Source organism: Balaenoptera physalus, assembly GCF_965194825.1.
Source record: "Balaenoptera physalus genome assembly, chromosome: 4".
NCBI lineage: Eukaryota > Metazoa > Chordata > Mammalia > Artiodactyla > Balaenopteridae > Balaenoptera > Balaenoptera physalus.
Window position 1 is genome coordinate 29,599,036 of NC_138891.1, and position 24,703 is coordinate 29,623,738.

At 39.1% G+C, this 24,703-nt stretch overlaps 1 protein-coding gene and 1 pseudogene across 15 annotated transcripts in view; one reads left to right on the forward strand and one right to left on the reverse strand.

Annotated features, from left to right (window-relative positions):
• The window catches only part of LOC309660538 (uncharacterized protein), a 701,196-nt gene that overhangs the window by 382,308 nt on the left and 294,185 nt on the right, over positions 1-24,703 (forward strand). The gene's annotated exons all lie outside the window — the stretch shown is intronic.
• Positions 11,909-15,680, reverse strand: LOC309660536 (large ribosomal subunit protein uL23 pseudogene; annotated as a pseudogene). The gene is made up of 2 exons (XR_014268354.1): positions 12,730-15,680; positions 11,909-12,366 (listed from the first exon to the last, which is right to left on the reverse strand). The product of XR_014268354.1 is annotated as a large ribosomal subunit protein uL23 pseudogene (transcript).

A 24,703-nucleotide genomic window follows, 5' to 3' on the forward strand; every position in this document is an offset into this window, starting at 1 on the left:
AGCCCCGGGAGTCTCCCCCTGGCTTGGGGCCTCCACACGCGGTCTCGAGTCTGGGTGCCCGCGTGTGTCCGGAAGCAGCGGGCGCTGCGGTTTTGCCTGCGGCAGGACTTTTTGGTGGGCACGGGGGCAGCCCCTTCGCCCCTTCTGGGGTTTCCTCCGGCCCTGCCCCGGGCTCCCTCCCCGCAGCCCCCGCTGCCCGGGGCCCGGCCACCCGGGGGCTGCTCTGGACCTGACGCAGGCAGCGCGGTCGCTGACGTCAGGGGCTCCCGGTGGCCCGAGCCCCGGCCACGAGGCACCCGGCGCGAGCGTCATTAATTATCAGGCGCCAGATATTGTGAAGAAAGCTCAAGCTTTTCAGGGGGGAACTGATTTTGAGATTTATATGTATATATATATTTTGGTGTGGGGAGCGGGAAAAGAAGAGAAAAAAAAAGTGGAGTGGGAAACAGTGATTCGGTTTCTCAAAGCATAGTTAGTAACTTCGCACCCTCCAGCGTCCAGGTCCGCCCCCTGGGTGCACCCTTCCGTAGGTGTGGGCTCGTCATTTTGTACCTGGTTTGGGAGGTTCTTGGTGGACGCGCCAATATTTGTTCCTGCGAGACTCGCATCGACAACTTCCCTGTAGATTCAAGCTCGAGGAGTTCAATCATCTCCAGCACCCAAGGGGATGAGATGGAGTTGGGCATTGCGTCCTAAACGTGGATCTAGGATGTTCATAGCACCCTTTCCATTTGGTTAGATCCTTAGCCAGAGATCTGATATTATTATTGTTGTTGTTGAGTAAAAAGAGGGGGGAAACCCCCACGTACACCGATAGGGCCAAGATAAATGAGCAGTGCGATTCGGTATCAGCAACGAAACCTTTCATTTGTAGCATCGAAAGCAGCTCTCCTTTTTTCTTTTGTTTTAAAAGGAATTAGACATATAGTATTTAGCTCAAAATAGAATTTTAAGCGGCAAAAACTTCTTCAAAATCACACCAGTTCTTGGTTCCAGCTCTAATACATTTTCAAAAACCCTTTCTCTGAGGATCACTGCCGAGTAAACACAGGGCACAGCAGGGTCATTGTGAGGCGAATTCTCTCTTGGGCTCTTCCCTGCAAAGGGAAAAAAAAAAAAAAAAAAAAATCATGCAGTATGATAAATTCCACAGGTGATGGTGAAGTGATTTTCTGAAAAAAAGAAGAAAGTGAAATTAGAATTAAACTAAAAACCCACCCAAATTAAGACAATTTTTATGTAAGTGGAAATAATAATCCACAAATTCAAATGTCTTAAATATTATCTTATTTGCCATAAATAATTTCCTTGAAATTGGCTAGTTGAATTAGCCATTTGGAAGATCCTGAATATAAAAATAAAACTCATATATATCACTGCATATAGTCAGTAAATAGAGGCTCTCACAGATATAAAATTATCTTCATACATATGAATACAGAATGTATTTGATAGTACCCATGGAGTCAGAACACAAAGCCTCTCTAGTTATATCTATAGGAGGTTAGAAATATCCTGAAAAGTACTTTAAATGGCAGGTAATTTGTTTAGAGTTTCACAGGCAGAAAAAGAATGGACTGAACTTTAATTTTTCTTTTGAAACTTTTAGAGCCCTGTAGGCAGCTTTTGATTCAGAACTGTGATGGTGACCATTTTATTCTGAAATCAGTAATTTATTTCTAACCAGTAATTATATGATAAACGTTTAGCAAGTATATACTGATTTCTCAGAAGTGTACAGCAACTATTTTGTAAAATATGAGGAAAAATGGAGCTCATTCTTAAACAAAGTGTAAATATATTTGTAGTATTGAAATCTTTATGGAGAATTTTAAAAAGATTAAAAGGTCACATTAATAAATGTACAAAATTCCACAAACACGCACCAATAAAAATTTCCAGGAATTGTGTGTTAAAAGTATTTGAAAAGAGATACCCGCACACAAAAAGAAAAATAAAAAGGAACCTTAGGGTAAATAAAAACAAAGGTCCAGGGTCCAACCTTTTTTCTCTTTAATTATTATTATGTTTTTATGGCTTGTAATACCTAGACTTTTGTTTAAAATTCTAAAAGTGTGTGTTAACTGTAATAAAAGATATTTGAAGTTGAGGACAACAGTTAATCAGCATTCAACAACTTCAGTTTCTATTTTACGTGCTACTACTTTTATATACTATAAATATTTCCAGAGAGCTCTGCTCTTTTTTGGTACAGTAGGATGAAATTTATGGGTCTAAGATGTTTTCTGGATTATGTTTATTATACTCCGGCTGAGAAAAACCTTAAGATATTCATTAGATTAAAAAAGTCAGCTAATATTGTTATAGTTCCTGAATCAATAAATATTTACAGATTTAAGGCAATAATTGAATTGAAGTGCCAAGTTTCAAGGTCATTATGTGTGTATGTATATCTTCACATAGTAATTTGTACAAGTTGGACAGTATCCTATGGGATTTATGTGATTTTTGGTGCTGCCTCAGTCATAATTTCACTTGCTGACCTGGTAAAGTCAGTTGATATCCTTGGCTCTTAGCTTTTTCACTTGTGAAATCAGTGCCCTAGATAAGATGCTCACTAAATTTTTATATAGTTCTTAAAGCAGTGGTCTGTCTTACTCTTACTTATGGATTAACATTTTAAAAACTTTTAAAGGTAGAATTTTATTTGTGAAAAAAATTTAATCAGGGAAATCTACTTAACTGATTTGGATATAAATGCAATCGACTAGCAATTCCGATTGTAAAACCTCATCATTAAGGTTTTTTTTGTGAGTCCTGTTTTAGAAATATGCATTCTATTAAACGGGGCAGGGCGGGGGGATACAGGAAACCTATCTTTCTCTCTTATCTTGAAAAGGAAATAACATACATTCCTAATGTTTTGTTTGTGTGAATTACAAAGAATATTTTCATAAACCTGGGGCAGAGGGTACTTAGGAGATGGAAACAGTATTAAATTCAGTTGTTTAAGGGCATGCATTTGGGAATTGTGAACTTTCAGTCCTGGTCATATGCAAATATATGTTTGCTATATGTATTAATTCACTGAATTTACAAATCCCACTATGTAAAATAACAAAAATAAGAGGAAAACACAATTCTCCTGCACACTCTTATGGCTGGATCAGTGTGAAGAGCTAAATATATTGAGTATATTATTCAATCTACAGGTTTTGCAGCTGTAGCTTGTTACTTACCTATCAGCTGACTGCATTTGACTGGACCAATTAATTGATTAATTAATTAAAGCAACAAACTTTAAAGTATGGTCATTGTTATTGAGACTATGGCATTTCAAAAAAAAAAAACTCCAAATGCTTTCTTCCCTCCGGGAATATAATAGGAGAGACACATAGAATTAAACAAAATGTAAGGTAAGATATGGTATTTGTCATAAGAGAGGCATAAACAAAATTTGATTGGGCAGTGTTTGACGTTTTGATCACTTGCTGATTTCCAAAATCAGAACAAAATTTCACATCACAAACTTTTCCTTCTCTTTCATACTCTCCTTTCCTCCATTCCCTCCCCTTACCTCCTCCCTTTTCTCTTCCCCTCTCCCTGGCTCTGAAACCTAAGGCGATATGACATTTTCAAAAGACCTTTCTTGGGGTGGTGGCAGTGGGTTTGTGAGCTTGCTGCCTGAATCCTCTCCAGGCTTTTGTCTTTTGGGGGCAGTTTTGTCCGAGTGCCCATCTGTAGCCAGCTAGCCTGGGCTCCCATAGATGAGCTTAAGCTCTGTGAATGCTGGGTCTAAGGGCTGGTCAGAGCTTTTCAGCTACGAGGGTGTCCATTTTTATGGTTGAAGTGGGTCAGACCAAGCAGAGACCAAGTTCTGACAACTCCAGACAAATATTTGAAAAGAGGACACTCGTCACCAGGACATTCACACTTGCAGAATTGTGCAGGATTTCTCTCTCTTCTATTATTTGTTTGATCTAATACAGATTCCCTTGTCACTAACAAAAAGGCCTTTTTCTCCTTTTCATGATGGTTCATTTGTTCATTTTTATTGTTTTAAAAATATTTACTATAAAAATTTCAGCAAACTGACTACTTTTTTTCATAAATTTTCTATCTGTTCTGAAATGTTAAGCGGTTGAGCCATGTTTTTCCTTTCCCTGAGGCTGACTTGATTCTCTGGCAGTATGTTCCAAGAAAATTTTATGTCCTCCTTATACTATTTCATAGTCACCCCGTGAAACCAAGGAATAATTAATTTTCTCCAAAACGGGTTGCATTCAAGTGTTTTAGAAGCTCTAAGTAGGACTAACCTGTAGCTAATCAAAGATGTAGAAATAACTGGTCAGTTTATATGTTATTTCAGATTCCTCTTTTTTCTCCTTTGTTGCCATTCTTTGGGTCAGTTGGAAAGTGGCACAGCCCAGACCAGTCTGATTAGTACTTGCTGGCTGTTTGGATGAGTAGATTCAGGCAGGAGGGGTTGCAAGGTGTGTTTGAGGACTTGGTTTTGTCATTTTCATGTGATTCCTATCCTGTTTGTAAAATAAAGTCTTCATGTGAACAATTTCTAGCATATACAAAAGTAGAGAGAACAATGTAATAAATCTCCATCACCCAACATCAATATTTATCAACTCATAGCCAATTTAATTTTGTCTATATTTCCATCCACTATTCTCCCCCAGGATTATTTTAAAGCACATTCTAGACATATTATTTAATATGTAAATATTTATTATTTAACTAATATATAGTTAATGTTTGCTACAAAGCCGAGTGGCTTTTTCAAAGCAACTAGTGTGTTTTTCTGAAACACTGCCTGGTTTGAGCTTTTAGGTTGCTGTTCTTGATCCTTTTAACGGTTTTGCTTCCAATACCAGAGCCTTTATTAGCCACTGGAATCAAGGAGCTCTGTAGTTCTCAAGAGAAAAAGAATAATTCAGTTGATTATCATCATAATCAATGAAGATGGAAGCTTCAAGTGGGAAATCTCACAATTCCCAGAGTCTAGTAGTCAAAGTGGAATCAGAATAATTTACTCAGAAGTTTCTGAGTTTGGGAAAATGTGATGACTATAAATTTCTTTTATAAAAAAATAATATGAACTTGTGCTGGTATGGAAAAACCATTGTACTTGAAAAACTATCACCTATGTGCATGGGATTTCAGCTTCAAACTACCCAAGGCAACCCCCCAATTATCGATACAATAATAAATATGAATTTGTGCACTGTGTTTTAAGTGTAATGTTTTCTTATCTCATTAAATTGTATGAAGCTGTATGCTGTGGTTAATTTTTAAAAAGAGAGTACTGATCCCTTAGAAATCTATGCCAAACTATTTATGGATGAAATAGTATGATGTCTAGAATTCGCTTCAAATAATCTTGGGTGGGGGGTGGTGAGTGAGTGTAGGAAGAATCAAGATTTTTATTGCTGGGTGATGGGTACTTGGGGGTTCATGATAATATTCTCACTACTTCTGTAAATAATTAAATTTTTTCTTAATAAAATAGTGAAAAAAAAAAGACAAAAAAGCCAGGAAAATCCCACTAAAGTGTCTATCTATCCATTCATCTATCAGCAGAGAAGTCAAAAGTTAGAATGAAAATGTTTGGAATTTAAAATTAAAAAGGTGGAGGTTTATTTCCTTCACCTTGGACTACCTATGTGTATACTTGGAAAAGCCAATGAACCTCTTTTAATTTGGGCTTTCACATGTATAAAAATACTCCACCTGGTTTAAACAAATGCCAGTATTTTTCCAGATACCCCTATATGTTAGATATCAATTCCTAACACCTTGCAAGCAAAAATGTTGCTTAATAATTTAAACTTGCAGTTACTTGAATGTTTGCCATCTAATTGTTTTGAGATCTATGGAAAGATCTAGTTGTTACTTTCTGCTTGTAGTTGTTTTGTGCATTGATTATGATAGAACCTTTCTCAGTATGTGGGGAAAATAATGATTGCTATAGATTTTAAAATGAGATTATTGCTAGAGCATAATGCTGGGCCATCCACTTTCCTGGTGGGAGATGTGGACTCTTGAAGTTCACGGTTAACCCCTGCCTCATTGTTTCTTCCTTTATAGCATATCTGCCCTTCAGACTTCATTTCTGGGCCATTCCTGCTGGAGGTAGAAAACATATCAGCCTCCTCAGCTTCAATTAATTGTGGAACTTGGAGTTGAATCATGATTTTCAGTCTTGGGTTTTCATAGCAGGTCTCTGTTTTTAGATTATTGTTGCCCTTCCTCATTGTCTAGCCAGGTCTGCAATATTAGGGATGAGAACCAGTAAACCCTTCAAAGTGGCAAACTTACCTTCCTCCTAACCTGATCTTCCTATAGATTGAGACTCTACATGATCTGGCTATGCCAGATTTTCCTGCCTGGGACTCAGATCTCCCCTAGGGTACAAAACAGCCCTAGACCTTACGCTGAGACTAGAACATTAGAAGCATTCTAGTCCTTTCCTTCCTGGGGCTAGATCCTGGTCCGTACATCTCCAGTAGCTGTGGTTCTCCTGATAGCACTCAGAAATGGTGGCTTTTCTTATCACTGTGCTATGCCTGCTGCAACAGACTTCTGGTACCAAACCATATCTGAACATGCCAAGCTTTGGAAGCCATGCAGTGAACTGACTGACCTTCCTTGGTCCAACCTTTGCCATCAAGTAAGCATTTCCCAGAGGGTTTGCATCAGAATCATCTGGGGGATGTTTGTAAAAATTCATATTCCTGGACTTTACTCCAGATCTAATGAATCAGAATGTCTGGGTCAGGGTGTTCATCAGGAATGTGCATTTTATTTTATTTTTTTATTTTTTCGGCTGCGCTGCATTGCTTGTGGGATCTTAGTTCCCTGACCAGGGATTGAAACCACGCCCTCTGCAGTGAAAGCACGGAGTCTTAACCACTGGACTGCCAGGGAATTCCCAGGAATGTGTATTTTAATTAAATGCAGTTTAAAAATCACTGACTAAAGCCTTAGACTTTGCCCTTGGATTTGGGCTTTTCTCTGAACCCAGGTTTTCTTTTCTTTCTCTGGTTTCCATTGCTATGATTTTAAATTGCCTGATTCCTGTGCTTTCTAGTGTCTGGACTTTAGTAGAGATTCAGAAAAACAACAGCAACAATAATAAGAAGAACACTGGACTGGTTCTTAGCAAGCAAGGCTAGCTGTCTCAAACATACTACTTGTGTTACCACCAGTTCCCTTACTGAAATTCACTGTCTTCTTCCTGATCTAGCATTAGAGTATGAATAAGTGCATGATGCTAGTAATAATAACTCACATGAAAGTACTTTTCAGGAAGTTTAAAATCACTATATAAGTGCAATGTATTCTTTAACAAACAGTTAATGAACTCATAGTCTATTTGGGGGCACTGTACAACTTGCCCCCTGAACACAGTACAAAGGAAATGAAGGATATATTTTCTGCCCGAGGAAAACCTATAATGAAGATAACAGGCACACATAATATTACAGGAAAACAATCGGAAAGCAACATACCTGATCAGTATCCCAAATATTCTCTTTAGTGATGCAAATCTGAGTTCCCTGGAAGATATTGGATAACCATGTGTTTATGTACCAACTGTTGTATCTGTTTATGTTATCTATGAATTTATGTAGTCATCTCTATCAAATGCCTGCTATTCATTATATCTATATTTTTCTGTTTTTAAGTGAATGTGAGGTGCTTAGAATGTAAGCTCCATGCGGGCGAGCATTTTTCTCTGTTTTCTTTACTGATGTGTTTTTACTACACAAACTGTGTCAGCTATATAATGTACGTTCAATAAGTATTTGTTGTCTGACTGACTGTCCTAATGGTTGACTAAATGAAGTTAATCAGAAAATAGTTTCAAAAGGTGATGAGTGTAAGGGAGATCTCACATGTGTCCATAGATACATAGGAAATGGTTGTGGGGGGGGACTGTGGGATTGTAAAATAGAATTGTCTTGGGGGGGGCAGGGTGAATGTCTCCACATTTGACAGTTTGGGTCTGCCTCCTATGGGCCAAGTCAGTTACTGACGACTTGGGGTGGTTGTAATTGTGATTTTCTGGCTCTGAGGAGGAAACCCCCCACCTTTAGATCTGAGACTGTTGAGTAGTGGAACTTAATTCTGTTTGGGGATGTAGGCATGGGGAGGTGCTTTTTGGAATTGGAAATTTTTTTTCCTTTAGGAATTTTGTCTGTTTGCCTACACAAATACTTTGGACGGTGGCACACATTTGCCAAGTTTGACTGGCTGTGGTTTCATTTGTAGCATTGTCTCCTTTGCAATTTCAGTTTCCAATCCATATGAGGAAAGAGAGGAAGATTTTCTCTTGGAAACTATTCGTGAGGTTAGTCAACGTTGAACCAGCTACTGATCATACACCGCTTGTACCCAACCAGGATTCTAAATCCATCTGGAATATAATTCGGCAATCTTTTGATCTATATTATATGTGAAATTTCAATTGTTAAAAAAATTACTTGCACATATAGCAGTTTGTTGTTTGTATTCCAGTACTGAAGAACAGTGATACCATGTGTGGACATATATTTTAAAACTGAAGTTTTCAACCTTTCATTCACTCAACAAATATTTATTGCCTGCCTCCTAAGTGCTGCGCCCTCTTCTAGGTTCTGGAGACAAGGTGATCAACAAGTCAAAGTTCCTTGTGGAAATTACATTCTAGTGGGAAGACAGGTGATGATAATAAACACGGAAAGAACACATATAAAAGGGAACTTCAGATAGTCTTAAGTGCTCTGTTAAACCAACATAGGATAATGTGTTAGAGAAAGCCTTGAGGGGTGGAGAGGCTAGTGTAATCAGTGGCCTTTCTGAGGTGTCAGCGTTTGGGCTGAGAGCCAAATGATATGCAGGAATTAGCTATGAGAAGAATAAGGGGTAGGGGATTCTGGCTGAGGAAAAAGCATATAAAGGCCCTGGTCAGGAACTAGCTTGATGTGTTCATTAAAGCATTCATTTATCCTCTAAGCAAGTATTTGCTCAGTGCCTATTTTGTGCCAGGTACAACATACTCTAAAGTACTAGGGAAATGTTGATGAATAAAACAGGCATTTTGGGTTCCAGCTCTCATAGAACTATGTTCTAGTGGGGAAGAAAGACAAAACAAAAACAAACAAGAAAAGTATCAGATGATAATAAATGAATACTAAGTGAGAAGGAATAACGTGATAGGAACTTTTTGGTGGGGCCAGAGAATGCCTTTCTGAGTAAGTGACCTGTATATTAGGAAGGTGGCAATATGAAATTCACACTTGTGTCACATCCTCCCTTTGGATATTTCAAGTGATGGGTTGGTACATAGTAATACAGGCTGAGGATAATGTGTGACACCTGTAGATTTACCTGTAACCCCAGCACTTTCTCTTCCGCTGATGAATGCATATGGGAATGCAAGGAACTACAACTGTTTGAGTTTACAAAAAAGAGAAATAATTTGTAAATTTATGTACTTTATTTGTAGTAGTAAATTATGTACAGCTCTCCTCACCAAGGGTTTGGGATATTTAGGGTCAGAATATCTGTTTTAATTGATGGGAATGTATGGCAGAATTAAGGAGCTTTTGCTAAATAAATATTAAAGAATAGCTTTAATAGTGATGAAACTTAAAATTAAATAATGAGGGTATGCAAATTAATGTGGATATGAGCAATCCTGCAAAGGCAAGAATCAGCCTTGGTTTTAGCCTTCTTATACTTTTTTATTAAAAGCAGTGGATTCAGCATTGAGAACATTTTTTTGTATAATTTTTTTCAAATGTTGGGATATTGCCTTATTTTATACCATGGCAAATGTATTGGATATTTAAGTTAAGAGTCTAACATTGCAAGGAATCCAATTCTGTTTAAAGTAGTTCATGTTAAAGGGTGTTTACTGATAGAAAAGAGCATAAGGAAACAGAGCTTACATTCTGCATGTGGATGGCACTGAAAAGTAGGAGGCCACATGCATCTCTGTCTCTACACATCTGCTCCATCTATTCTCCTGTTCCTCCCCTCTCATAAGCTTTCTTTCCTTACGTATCTTTTTTCCGTCTCTCCAAAAATTCACTTTACATGTGGTGTTGGTTGATAATGGTCTCAAATTCTACATGGCCTATAGTTCCAGCCCTCACAGTAGTCTGACTGACTTAATCTCTCCATGACCCTATTCCAAATTTTTGGAAGAGTTGATCTGATTTTTTTCCACTTTGAATCAGATTGGTCCAATCTAATTAGACTCTGGTCCAATCAGCTGTAGCTGGAGTGGGGAAGCAGCAGATAGGGGCTACATAGTATGTACCTGTGGTATATTAGGTAATTATTAACAAATAATATCCCCTTACATGAAAAGTAATTAATGACTATATCACGTTTAAAAACTTGAAACAATCCTTACAAGGGTAAAGTATCAATACTCTATTGATAGACTTTCCATCCACACCAATCATGAGCCCATTCACCCTTTCCCTACTCACTACTCTCCCTAGAGCTAAACTAGATTTGAAGATATACACATATACACACATTCCATAGAAAATACATAATATTATATAAATTAATTTCTCTGTTTAACAAATATTAATTGAATACGCTGGGGATTAGGCATTGAATAAAGTGAATAAAGATCCTTGCCTTCATGGAGCTTACTTTCTAGGGGATGCAGACAGAGATAAAACTAAATAAATAAACGTGTTATGTGGTATTTGAAAAGATCGTAAGTGCTGTGCAAAAAAAATAAATCTTGAGGATAAATAGGAAACAAACAGAGTGGTCAGAGAACAGTTCTAATTGAAGGTGACATTTGAGCCAAGACTTGTAAGAGGTCATCTAGAGAAAGGACATTCTAAACAGAAGGAACAGCAAGTGACCTGCATGTTCAAAGAACACAAATTTCTGTGAGTCTGAAGCAGAATGAATGAGGGGAGAGTAGGAGGGGTCAGAGTGATTGAGAAATGCTGGGAGCTGGGGAAGGAGTTGGGTGACTGATCATTCAGGTTCTTGCTAACAAGTTTAAGGCCTTTGGCTTTTATTCTCTGTGAAGTGGAAGACACTGTTATGTTTTGAGCGGAGTAAGTTGATCTGACGTATTTTAAGTGGATCATTATGGTTTCTGTGTTGAGACCAGACTGAAGGAGGCTGGCAGCGGCCGGATGTTAGGAGGCTGTGGCTACGAGGCAGGCAAGAGCTCATAGTGACTTTGACAAAGAAGTACGTAGCAGAAAAGGTGGTGAGTAGTCAAGATTGTGGACTGGTTCTGAAGGGGGAGCCAACAGAGGTTTCTTCTGGATTAGATGTCCAGGTGAGAGAAAGCAAGAGGTCAGGGTTGACAAGTTTCTGAACTTGAATAACTGCAATGCAGTTTTCAGTAACTGAGATACAGAAGACTGTGGAAAGGGAAGGTTTTTAGTATGTGTGTGTGTTTGTGGGAAAATCAGGAACTCGATTTTGGGAAGGTTAAATTAAAGATGCCTTTAGACATTTGGGTCGAGTGGTTGAGCAGGCAGTCGGATTTGAGTCCTCAGCATAGTGACAGTATTTAAAGCCTTGAGACTGAATGAGACCAGCAAGAAATGAATTTGACGGTAGAAAAGAAGAGGTTTAAAGCCCATCTTTGGCACCCCAATATTTATTTATTTTTTAATTAAAAAAAATTTTTGGCTGTGTTGGGTCTTCATTGCGGTGTGTGGGCTTTCTCTAGTTGTGACGAGCGTGGGCTACTCTTCGTTGCGGTGCGCAGGCTCTAGGCGCGTGGGCTCAGTAGTTGTGGCACGCGGGCTCTAGAGCGCAGCCTCAGTAGTTGTGGTGCACAGGCTTAGTTGCTTCACGGCATATGGGATCTTCTCGGACCAGGGCTTGAACCTGTGTCCCCTGCATTGGCGGGCGGATTCTTAACCACTGCACCACTAGGGAAGTCCTGACACCCCAATATTTAGAAGTCTTAGAGATTTGCAAGAATTAGCAAAGGAGACTGAGAAACAGTGAGAAAGGAGGAAATACAGGAAAGGTGGTGTCCAGGAAGCCAAGTGAGGGAGGTGTTTCAAGAAGGAAGGAATGATCAGATGTGCCAAATATTGATTATAGGCCAAGTCAGATAAATGATCATTTGATTCAGTAACACAGAGGCTATTTGACGTAAACAGTTGGGGTTGTGATGGTGGAGATAAAGATCTCTTTGGAATGGGTTTGAAGCAGACAATAAGAAGAAAGGAATTGGAGACAATGACTATATAGGATGAATAAAATGGTAATATTATGTATTCTGCAAATTTTTCACAGAGCAATATGTGCTAGGGATTCATACTATTCTTTACAGCTCTAGCTCACTTCTCTTAATCATTCCATAACTTTCAATTATATGAATGACCACAAAGTGTTAAGATGGTTCTCTAAACAGGCCCTAACTCTCTGTTTTATTTTTTTTTATTTTTTATTTTTTATAAATTTTATTTATTTATTTATTTATTTATTTATTTATTTATTTATTTATTTATTTATTTTTGGCTGTGTTGGGTCTTCGTTTCTGTGCGAGGGCTTTCTCTAGTTGCGGCAAGCGGGGGCCACTCTTCATCGCGGTGCGCGGGCCTCTCACTGTCATGGCCTCTCTTGTTGTGGAGCACAGGCTCCACACGCGCAGGCTCAGTAGTTGTGGCTCATGGGCCCAGTTGCTCTGCGGCATGTGGGATCTTCCCAGACCAGGGCTCGAACCCGTGTCCCCTGCATTGGCAGGCTGATTCTCAACCACTGCACCACCAGGGAAGCCCCTAACTCTCTGTTTTAGTAGCAAGAATGTCATTCATCCCTACCCTAACACACTAATACAGATGAAATGTTAAGTGGAAATCCAGAGATAGTGGGAGAGGCCAAAGCATTTTCAGTAGTCTGTATGGGGACAAGAATAGACAGCAGCCTGGCTGCAGTGGGGATTTCATAAGGAAACCAGTAGAAAATAAAGGTTCCTAAACTGGTCTCTGAGAGCTCTCCTCCTTGGATTAGGACCAACACTACACAGGCAAACATAGTCCTATGCCTCACAAGAGACACCCTTTCAGACCATAGATACTTCTGCCAGTAATATATTTTTTTCAAAACATGTAAGTTCCCATAATTTGGTTATGAAACCAATTATAGCTCTCCATTTCCTTTGTGCTAAAGAGTGAAAGTTTTTTCAGTTGTTGTTTGGGTACCAATCTCTGGGATGAACATCCGTGCTCTCTGATGCTATTCTCTCTACTCTCAAAACAACTCATCCTATTTTGGAATGCTTTCTAGCTCGGAACCTCTTTTAGTTCCAAACTCTCTCTTATGAAGACAGGAGCTGTCTCTCCCCAACCTCCCACATTGCACAGCTGTTTATGAGGCTTGTAATTAATGAAGATTTGCTAACAATCACACACCCAGTGATGTTCCGGGCTTGTTGAGAGAAGCAAGGGTGGGCAGCAGTCATTGGGCTGGGCCTTCAACTGTGCATTTTGCCAATGGGCTGTAGCTTAGCTATTATATTTTTTAGTAAGAGAATTTCTGGAAGCTCTACTGGTATAGTTCAGGCTATATTACTTGGGAAATATGAAACGATCTGAAATGTAGAAAAATTAAAGGGGAATTTTCTGAACAGAATTAGGTTTTGTTGCTGTTGTTGTTGTTAGGCCTATTTAAAGAGTAGTAATACTATATCCCCTACCAATTCTTTAGAATTTCCCCATTTATTATCTGGGTTGGTTAATTTCTATTTTCAATTGATTATAAAATGATAGCTTCTGCAGCCAACCTCACTTTCTTTGTTCTGATGATGAGAGCTTGATCTAGTATGAAGGTTGAAAAGTCAAGTATCTGTAGGAGTCAAAGAAGGAACCAAGCAAAGCAGCCCAGCATTAGAAGTCACTGGATGGAAAAAAAAAAAAAAAGAAATCACTGGAGAGAGATGAGGACTGGGGTGGATTAGTGAGAGAATGCTCTGCTCCATTCAGTTGCCATGTGAGAATGTGTGCCTGCTCTGAATACTCCTCAAGTGTTTCAAGAGAAGCTAGGAATCTGGATTTTAACATGACAGCTTTCAGCTTGGAAATGTTGGCAACAAACTCAAAGTTTTAAGAAAAGCACTCTGTAACCCAATACGTTGCGGGCCAAAGCAAACACATCTGCAGGCTGGATCCAACCCCAGGCCATCAGTTTGTGACTTCTGATCCAGACGGATCAGTGGTTATGGCGATGATTTGGGACTGGTTCTTTTCAGACTTAAAAACAACTGGTTGCTAGTGATCTAAACGTTCTCACTTACAAGTTGTTCTCTTCGTTTCCTGTTTTTGTAACAAATCTTAAATCACATCAGTCTGATATTTGAAACCTGCTGGTTAAAAGTAGAGGGACCATACATCCAGGACTGCCCAGCACAGCACTGGCTTAGGCCTGTAGCAGTTAAAATTATGAATACTGTTCTCTTTCATTCCTGACATGTTTCAGTTTGGACAATAAATTATATAGATGCTTTATTTAAGAGTCTCTTTTATCCCCACTCCCCCATTTTTCACTTACTTTTACCTTTTATTTATTTTTTTAGAGCGAAAACTTTTATGTTTAGAATTAGCCAGCTGGACTCAGTTTAGGTGACCCCAATTTTGCTGGCAACATCCAAGGCATCATACTCAGGAGCCAGTGGAACATATGCCTTCTTCTCTCCATCAGGCCTGATCAGAGTGTTGACTTTGGCCATGTCAATGTCATAGAGCTTCTTCACAGCCTGTTCAATTTAGTGCTTGTTGGCCTTGACATCCACAATGAACACCGGTGTGTTGTTGTCTTCTATTTTCTTCATGGCTGACTCGGTGGTGAGGGGGAACTCGATGATGGTATAGTGGTCAAGCTTGTTTCTCCTAGGGGGCGCTCTTCTGAGGATATTTGGGCTGCCTCCTGAGCCGCAGTGCTTTGCGCCGTCCGAAGGTGTGTGACGTCCGGACCTCCTTTTTTTTTTGTGACTGTGGACGCCTTTCAACACTGCTTTCTTGGCCTTCGAAGCCTTTGCTTCGGCTTGGGCTTTCGGAGGAGCAGGGGCTTCCTTCTTCGCCTTCGGCGCCATCTTTGTGAAAAGGGGTCACTTATTTTTATTTTTTATTTATTTATTTATTTATTTAATTTTTATTGAAGTATAGTTAATTTACAATGTTGTGTTAGTTTCAAGTATACAGCAAAGTGATTCAGTCAGATTCTTTCCCATAATAGGTTATTACAAGATATTGAGTATAGTTCTCTGTGGTATACAGTGGGTCCTTGTTGTTTGCCTACTTTATATATAGTAGTATGTGTCCATATATATGCATTTTGTGTGTGTATATTATATATATATATATATTTTTTAACAGCTTTATTGGAGTATAATTGCTTTACAATGGTGTCTTAGTTTCTGCTTTATAACAAAGTGAATCTGTTATACATATACATATGTCCCCATATCTCTTCCCTCTTGCGTCTCCCTCCCTCCCACCCTCCCTATCCCACCCCTCTAGGTGGTCACAAAGCACCGAGCTGATCTCCCTGTGCTATGCGGCTGCTTCCCACTAGCTATCTATTTTACATTTGGTAGTGTATATATGTCCATGCCACTCTCTCACTTTGTCCCAGCTTACCCTTCCCCGTCCCTGTATCCTCAAGTCCATTCTCTAGTAGGTCTGTGTCTTTATTCCCGTCTTACCCCTAGGTTCTTTTTTTTTTTTTTTTAATATTTAATTCTTTTTTTTTTTTTTTTTTACTTATTTATTTATTTATTTTTGGCTGTGTTGGGTGTTCGTTTCTGTGCGAGGGCTTTCTCTAGTTGTGGCAAGCGAGGGCCACTCTTCATCGCGGTGCGTGGGCCTCTCACTATCGCAGCCTCTCTTGTTGTGGAGCACAGGCTCCAGACGCGCAGGCTCAGTAGTTGTGGCTCACGGGCCTAGTTTCTCCGCGGCATGTGGGATCTTCCCAGACCAGGGCTCAAACCCGTGTCCCCTGTATTAGCAGGCAGATTCTCAACCACTGCGCCACCAGGGAAGCCCAACCCCTAGGTTCTTCATGACCTTTTTTTTTCTTTTTTTTAGATTCCATATATATGTGTTAGCATACGGTATTTGTTTTTCTCTTTCTGACTTGCATCACTCTGTATGACAGACTCTGGGTCCATCCAGCTCACTACAAATAACTCAATTTCGTTTCTTTTTCTTTTTCGTTTCCATTGTATATATGTGCCACATCTTCTTTAGCTGTTCATCTGTTGATGGACACTTAGGTTGCTTCCATGTCTTGGCTATTGTAAATAGAGCTGCAATGAACATTTTGGTACATGACTGTTTTTGAATTATGGTTTTCTCAGGGTATATGCCCAATAGTGGGATTGCTGGGTCATATGGTAGTTCTCTTTTCAGTTTTTTAAGGAACCTCCATACTGTTCTCCATAGTGGCTGTATCAATTTACATTCCCACCAACAGTGCAAGAGGGTTCCCTTTTCTCCACACCCTCTCCAGCATTTATTGTTTCTAGATTTTTTGATGATGGCCATTCTGACCGGTGTGAGATGATATCTCATTGTAGTTTTGATTTGCATTGCTCTAATGATTAATGATGTTGAGCATTCTTTCATGTGTTTGTTGGAAATCTGTATATCTTCTTTGGAGAAATGTCTGTTTAGGTCTTCTGCCCATTTTTGGATTGGGTTGTTTGTTTTTTTGATATTGAGCTGCACATGCTGCTTGTAAATTTTGGAGATTAATCCTTTGTAAGTTGCTTCATTTGAGAATATTTTCTCCCATTCTGAGGGTTGTCTTTTCATCTTGTTTATGGTTTCCTTTGCTGTGCAAAAGCTTTGAAGTTTCTTTAGGTCCCATTTGTTTATTTTTGTTTTTATTTCCATTTCTCTAGGAGGCGGGTCAAAAAGGATCTTGCTGAGTGTTCTGCCTATGTTTTCCTCTAAGAGTTTGATAGTGTCTGGCCTTACATTTAGGTCTTTAATCCACTTTGAGTTTATTTTTGTGTACGGTGTTAGGGAGTGTTCTAATTTCATTCTTTTCCATGTAGCTGTCCAGTTTTCCCAGCACCACTTATTGAAGAGGCTGTCTTTTCTCCATTGTATATTCTTGCCTCCTTTATCAAAAATAAGGTGACCATATGTGCATGGGTTTATCTCTGGGCTTTCTATCCTGTTCCATTGATCTATATTTCCGTTTTTGTGCCAGTACCATACTGTCTTGATTACTGTAGCTTTGTGGTATAGTCTGAAGTCAAGGAGTCTAATTCCTCCGGCTCCGTTTATCTTTCTCAAGATTGCTTTGACTATTTGGGGTCTTTTGTGTTTCCATACAAACTGTGAAATTTTTTGTTATAGTTCTGTGAAAAATGCCATTGGTAGTTTGATAGGGATTTCATTGAATCTGTGCTTTGGGTAGTAGAGTCATTTTCACAATGTTGATTCTTCCAATCCAAGAACATGGTATATCTCTCCATCTATTTGTATCATCTTTAATTTCTTTCATCAGTGTCTTGTAGTTTTCCACATACAGGTCTTTTGTCTCCTTAGGTAAGTTTATTCCTAGATATTTTATTCTTTTTGTTGCAGTGGTAAATGGGAGAGTTTCCTTAATTTCTCTTTCAGAGTTTTCATCATTAGTGTATAGGAATGCAAGAGATTTCTGTGCATTAATTTTGTATCCTGCTACTTTACCAAATTCATTGATTAGATCTAGTAGTTTTCTGGTAGCATCTTTAAGTTTCTCTATGCATAGTGTCATGTCATGTGCAAACAGTGACAGCTTTACTTTTTCTTTTCCAATTTGGATTCCTTTTATTTCTTTTTCTTCTTTGATTGCTGTGGCTAACACTTCCAAAACTATGTTGAATAATAGTGGTGAGAGTGGGCAACCTTGTCTTGTTCCTGATCTTAGTGGAAATGGTTTCAGTTTTTCACCATTGAGGATGATGTTGGCTGTGGGTTTGTCATATATGGCCTTTATTATGTTGAGGAAATTTCCCTCTATGCCTACTTTCTGCAGGGTGTTTATCATAAATGGGTGTTGAATTTTGTCAAAAGCTTTCTCTGCATCTATTGATATTATCATATGGTTTTTCTCCTTCAATTTGTTAATACGGTGTATCACATTGATTGATTTGTGTATATTGAAGAATCCTTGCATATTTGGATAAACCCCACTTGATCATGGTGTATGATCCTTTTAATGTGCTGTTGGATTCTGTTTGCTAGTATTTTGTTGAGGATTTTTGCATGTATGTTCATCAGTGATATTGGCCTGTAGTTTTCTTTCTTTGTGACATCTTTGTCTGGTTTTGGTAATCAGGGTGTTGGTGGCCTCATAGAATGAGTTTGGGAGTGTTCCTCCCTCTGCTATATTTTGGAAGAGTTTGAGAAGGATAAGTGTTAGTTCTTCTCTAAATGTTTGGTAGAATTTGCCTGTGAAGCCATCTGGTCCTGGGCTTTTTTTTGTTGGAAGATTTTTAATCACAGTTTCAATTTCAGTGCTTGTGATTGGTCTGTTCATATTTTCTATTTCTTCCTGGTTCAGTCTTGGAAGGTTGTGCATTTCTAAGAATTTGTCCATTTCTTCCAGGTTGTCCATTTTATTGGCATATAGTTGCTTGTAGTAATCTCTCATCATCCTTTGTATTTCTGCAGTGTCAGTTGTTACTTCTCCTTTTTCATTTCTAATTCTATAAATTTGAGTTTTCTCCCTTATTTTCTTGATGAGTCTGGCTAATGGTTTATCAATTTTGTTTATCTTCTCAAAGAACCAGCTTTTAGTTTTATTGATCTTTGCTATCATCTCCTTCATTTCTTTTTCACTTATTTCTGATCTGATCTTTATGATTTCTTTCCTTCTGCTAACTTTGGGGTTTTATTGTTCTTCTTTCTCTCTAATTGCTTTAGTTGTAGGGTTAGGTTGTTTATTTGAGATGTTTCTTGTTTCTTCAGGTAGGATTGTATTGCTATAAACTTCCCTCTTAGAACTGCTTTTGCTGCATCCCATAGGTTTTAGGTCGTCGTGTTTTCATTGTCATTTGTTTATAAGTATTTTTTGATTTCCTCTTTGATACCTTCAGTGATCTCTTGGTTATTAAGTAATGTATTGTTTACCTCCATGTGTTTGCATTTTTTACAGATTTTTTCTTGTAATTGATATCTAGTCTCATAGCATTGTGGTCGGAAAAGATACTTGATACGATTTCAATTTTCTAAATTTACCAAGGCTTGCTTTGTGACCCAAGATATGATCTATCCTGGAGAAAGTTCCATAAGCACTTGAGATGAATGTGTATTCTCTTGTTTTTGGGTGGAATGTCCTATAAATATCAATTAAATCCATCTTGTTTAATGTATAATTTAAACCTTGTGTTTCCTTCTTTATTTTCGTTTTGGATGATCTGTCCATTGGTGAAAGTGGGGTTTTAAAGTCCCCTACTATGATTGTGTTACTGTCGATTTCCCCTTTTTTGGCTGTTAGTATTTGCCTTATGTAGTGAGGTGCTCCTATGTTGGATGCATAAATATTTCAATTGTTGTATCTTCTTTTTGGATCAATCCCTTGATCGTTATGTAGTGTCCTTCTTAGTCTCTTGTAATAGTCTTTGTTTCTTTTTGTTTGTTTGTTTTTAAATTTTTATTTATTTATTTATTTATTTATTTATTTATGGCTGTGTTGGGTCTTCGTTTCTGTGCGAGGACTTTCTCTAGTTGTGGCAATTGGGGGCCACTCTTTATCGCGGTGCATGGGCATCTCATTATCGCGGCCTCTCTTGTTGCGGAGCACAGGCTTCAGACGTGCAGGCTCAGTAATTGTGGCTCACGGGCCTAGTTGGTCTGTGGCATGTGGGATCTTCCCAGACCAGGGCTCGAACCCATGTCCCCTGCACTGGCAGGCAGATTCTCAACCACTGCGCCACCATGGAAGCCCAATAATCTTTGTTTTAAAGTGTATTTTGTCTGATATGAGAATTGCTACTCCAGCTTTCTTTTGATTTCCATTTTCATGGAATATATTTTTCCATCCCCTCACTTTCAGTCTGTATATGTCCCTAGGTCTGAAGTGGGTCTCTTGTAGACAGCATATATACAGGTCTTGTTTTTGTATCCATTCAGCCAGTCTATGTCTTTTGGTTGGAGCATTTAATCCATTTACATTTAAGGTAATTATCAATATGTTTGTTCCTCTTACTATTTTCTGAACTGTTTTGGGATTGTTTTTGTAGGTCTTTTCCTTCTCTTGTGTTTTCTGCCTAGAGAAGTTCCTTTAGCATTTGTTGTAAAGCTGGTTTGGTGGTGCTGAATTCTCTTAACTTTTGCTTGTCTGTAAAGGTTTAATTTCTCTGTCAAATCTGAATGAAGTCCTTGCTGCATAGAGTAATCTTGGTTGTAGGTTTTTCTCCTTCATCACTTAAAATATGTCCTGCCACTCCCTTCTGGCTTGCAGAGTTTCTGCTGAAAGATCAGCTGTTAACCTTATGGGGATTCCATTATGTGTTATTTGTTGTTTTTCACTTGCTGCTTTTAATATTTTTTCTTTGTACTTAATTTTTGATGGTTTGATTAATATGTGTCTTGGCGTGTTTCTCCTTGGATTTATCCTGTATGGGACTCTCTGTGCTTCCTGGACTTGATTAACTATTTCCTTTCCCATATTAGGGAAGTTTTCAAGTATAATCTCTACAAATATTTTCTCAGTCCTTTTCTTTTTCTCTTCTTCTTCTGGGACCACTACAATTTGAATGTTGGTGTGTTTATTGTTGTCCCAGAGGTCTCTGAGACTGTCCTCAATTCTTTTCATTTTTTTTTCTTTATTCTGCTCTGCAGTAGTTATTTCCACTATTTTATCATCCAGGTCACTTATCCGTTCTTCTGCCTCAGTTGTTCTGCTATTGATCCCTTGTAGAGAATTTTTAATTTCATTTATTTGTTGTTCATCACTGTTTGTTTGCTCTTTAGTTCTTCTAGGTCCTTGTTAAACGTTTTTTGTATTTTCTCCATTCTATTTCCAAGATTTTGGATCATCTTTACTATCATTACTCTGAATTCTTTTTCAGGTAGACTGCCTATTTCCTCTTCATTTGTTAGGTCTGGTGGGTTTTTGCCTTGCTCCTTCATCTGCTGTGTGTTTCTCTGTCTTCTCATTTTGCTTAACTTACTGTGTTTAGGGTCTCCTTTTCGCAGGCTGCAGGTTCATAGTTACAGTTGTTTTTGGTGTCTGTCCCCAGTGACTAAGGTTTGTTCAGTGGGTTGTGTAGGCTTCCTGGTGGAGGGGACTAGTGCCTGTGTTCTGGTGGATGAGGCTGGATCTTGTCTTTCTGGTGGGCAGGTCCATGTCTGGTGGTGTGTTTTGGGGTGTCTGTGGCCTTATTATGATTTTAGGCAGCCTCTCTGCTAATGGATGGTTTTGTGTTCCTGTCTTGCTGGTTGTTTGGCATAGGGTGTCCAGCACTGTAGCTTGCTGGTTGTTGAGTGGAGCTGGGTCTTAGCATTGAGATGGAGATCTCTGGGAGATTTTCCCCATTTGATATTATGTGGAGGTGGGAGGTCTCTTGTGGACCAGTGTCCTGAACTTGTTTCTCCCACTTCAGAGGCACAGCCCTGATTCCTGGCTGGAGCACCAAGAGCCTGTCATCCATATGGCTCAGAATAAAAGGGAGAAAAAAATGAAAGAAAGAAAGAAGATAAAATAAAATAAAGTGAAATAAAATGAAATAAAGTTATGAAAATAAAAAATAAAATATAATTATTAAAAAAATTTTTGAAAAGTAATTAAAAAAAAGAAAGAAAGAAGAGAGCAACCAAACCAAAAAACAAATCCACCAATTATAACAAGTGCTAAGAACTACACTAAAAACAAAAACAAAAACAAAATGTGGACAGACAGAACCCTAGGACAAATGGTAAAAGCAAAGCTATACAGACAAAATCACACACAGAAGCATACACATACACACTCACAAAAAGAGAAAAAGGGGAAAAATATGTATATATCATTACTCTCGAAGTCCACCTCCTTAATTTGGGATGACTGGTTGTCTATTCAGGTATTTCACAGATGCAGGGACATCAAGTTGATTGTGGAGATTTAATCCACTGCTTCTGAGGCTGCTGGGAGAGATTTCCCTTTCTCTTCTTTGTTAGCACAGCTCCTGGGATTCAGCTTTGGATTTGGACCCGCCTCTGCGTGTAGGTCGCCTGAGGGCATCTGTTCTTCGCTCAGACAGGACGGGGTTAAAGGAGCAGCTGCTTCGGGGGCTCTGGCTCACTCAGGCCAGGGGGAGGGAGGGGTACGGAGTCCGGGGTGAGCCTGCGGTGGCAGAGGCCGGCGTGACGTTGCACCAGCCCGAGGCATGCCATGCGTTCTCCTGGGGAAGTTGTCCCTGGATCACGGAACCCTGGCAGTGGCGGGCTGCACAGGCTCCCGGGAGGGGCGGTGTGGAGAGTGACCTGTGCTCGCACACAGGCTTCTTGTTGGCTGCAGCAGCAGCCTTAGCATCTCATGCCCGTCTCTGGGGTCTGCGCTGATAGCTGCGTCTGGCGCCTGTCTCTGGAGCTCCTTTATGTGGTCCTCTTAACCTCCTCTCCTCGTGCACCAGGAAACAAAGAGGCAAGAAAAAGTCTCTTGCCTCTTAGGCAGTTCCAGACTTTCCCGGAGTCCCTCGGCTAGCTGTGGCGCACTAGCCTCCTTCAGGCTGTGTTCATGCCGCCAACCCCAGTCCTCTCCCTGCGATCCGATCTCCGAAGCCCGAGTCTCAGCTCCCAGCCCCCGCCCGCCCCAGTGGGTGAGCAGACAAGCCTTTCGGGCTAGTGAGTGCTGCTCGGCACCGATCCTCTGTGCGGGAATCTCTCCGCTTTGCCCTCCACACCCCTGTGGCTGTGCTCTCCTCCGTGGCTCCGTAGCTCCCCGCCTCCGCCACCCGCAGTCTCTGCCCGTGAAGGGGCTTCCTAGTGTGTGGAAACCTTTCCTCCTTCGCAGCTCCCTCCCACTGGTGCAGGTCCCGTCCCTATTCTTTTGTCTCTGTTTTTTCTTTTTTCTTTTGCCCTACCCAGGTACGTGGGGAGTTTCTTGCCTTTTGGGAGGTCTGAGGTCTTCTGCTAGCGTTCAGTAAGTGTTCTGTAGGAGTTGTTCCACATGTAGATGTGTTTCTGATGTATTTGTGGGGAGGAAGGTGATCTCCACGTCTTAATCTTCTGCCATCTTGAAGCTCCTCAGGTCACTTATTTTTAAATTTGTTTCTTTTTAAAAAAGCTCTCATGGAACATTTAAAATATTTAAAAAACTGATAATGCCCTAAACATCTATGTAGCCATCATCCAGTTTCAGCAACTATCAACTAACCACCAGTAATGTTTCTTCTATACCCTCAGCCACTCCCCAACTCCTGTATTATTTTGAAGGAAATCCCAAATTCTATATGATTTTATCCATAATTTTTATGCCCTTTGAATCAATATTATTTAAGTACAACCTCCCACTAAACATTTGCATTTTAACTCATTACATTTCAAATTTCTTATCTTCCCCAATACCTTGACTTCTTTGTAGCCTCTTTCCTTTCCCACTGTCTGCCATTAGTCTGTCGTTCTGTTCCTGAGTCCTAGTATTGAGAGACTTTATCAATATTTCTCAAGAACTTTTCAGGAGTCATTGAATACTTGTTGCTGCTGAGGGAGATAGCAAATATTTGTGTCTAAAAACAAATTATTATATTTATTATAAAAATAAAAGATAATATTTTGAACTTTGTTTTTTCTAGTCTGTTAACTGCATCCGTCTTTTCAAATATTGATTTGTCCATTGGTTTGCCCTTTGAATTATTTTTGGTGAATTTATCTCATTGCTTTGTTACACAGTTGGAAGAGTGTTGCCAGATTCCAGTTCTCTGAAGACTTCTGTTGTCTATTGTGGACTAATCTTGGGGTCTAATTTCAAGTTTCATTTGACATTTTGGTGGAAAATGTGTATTCTGGTAACTATGTCCTTTGAAAAACTTTGTGAGTTGCACATGATCAGAGAGAGAGAGAGAGAGAGAGAGCGAGAGAAGGCATGACTGTTAAATTTTGATAAATTTATTAAGGACTCAAGATACTTTTTATGTTAGAATTTTCTTCATAGTTTAAAACAATGTTGTGTTAGTTTCTGGTGTACAGCAAAGTGATTCAGTTATATACATATATTCTTTTTCAGATTCTTTTCCATTATAGTTTATTACTATATTGAATATAGTTCCCTGTGCTATATAGTAGGACCTTGTTGTTTATCTATTTTATACATAGTAGTTTGTATCTGCTATACCCAAACTCCTAACTTATCCCTCCCCCTCCTTTCCCTTTTGGTAAGTTTGTTTTATACGTAAGCGAGTCTGTTTCTGTTTTGTGAATAAGTTCATTTGTAACACTTTTTGGATTCCACATATAAGTGATATCACATGATATTTCTCTTTCTCTGTCTGACTTACTTCATTTAGTATGATAATCTCTAAGTCCATCCATGTTGCTGCAAGTGGCATCATTTCATTCTTTTTTTAATGGCTGAGTACTATTCCATTGTATATATATATATGCCACAATTTGTTTATTCATTCATCTATATACGGGCACTAAGGTTGCTTCCACATCTTGGCTATTATAAATAGTGCTGCTATGAACATTGGGGTGCATGTATCTTTTTGAATTTGAGTTTTCTCCAGATATATGTAAGGGCAAATAATTTCTACACTGCTATA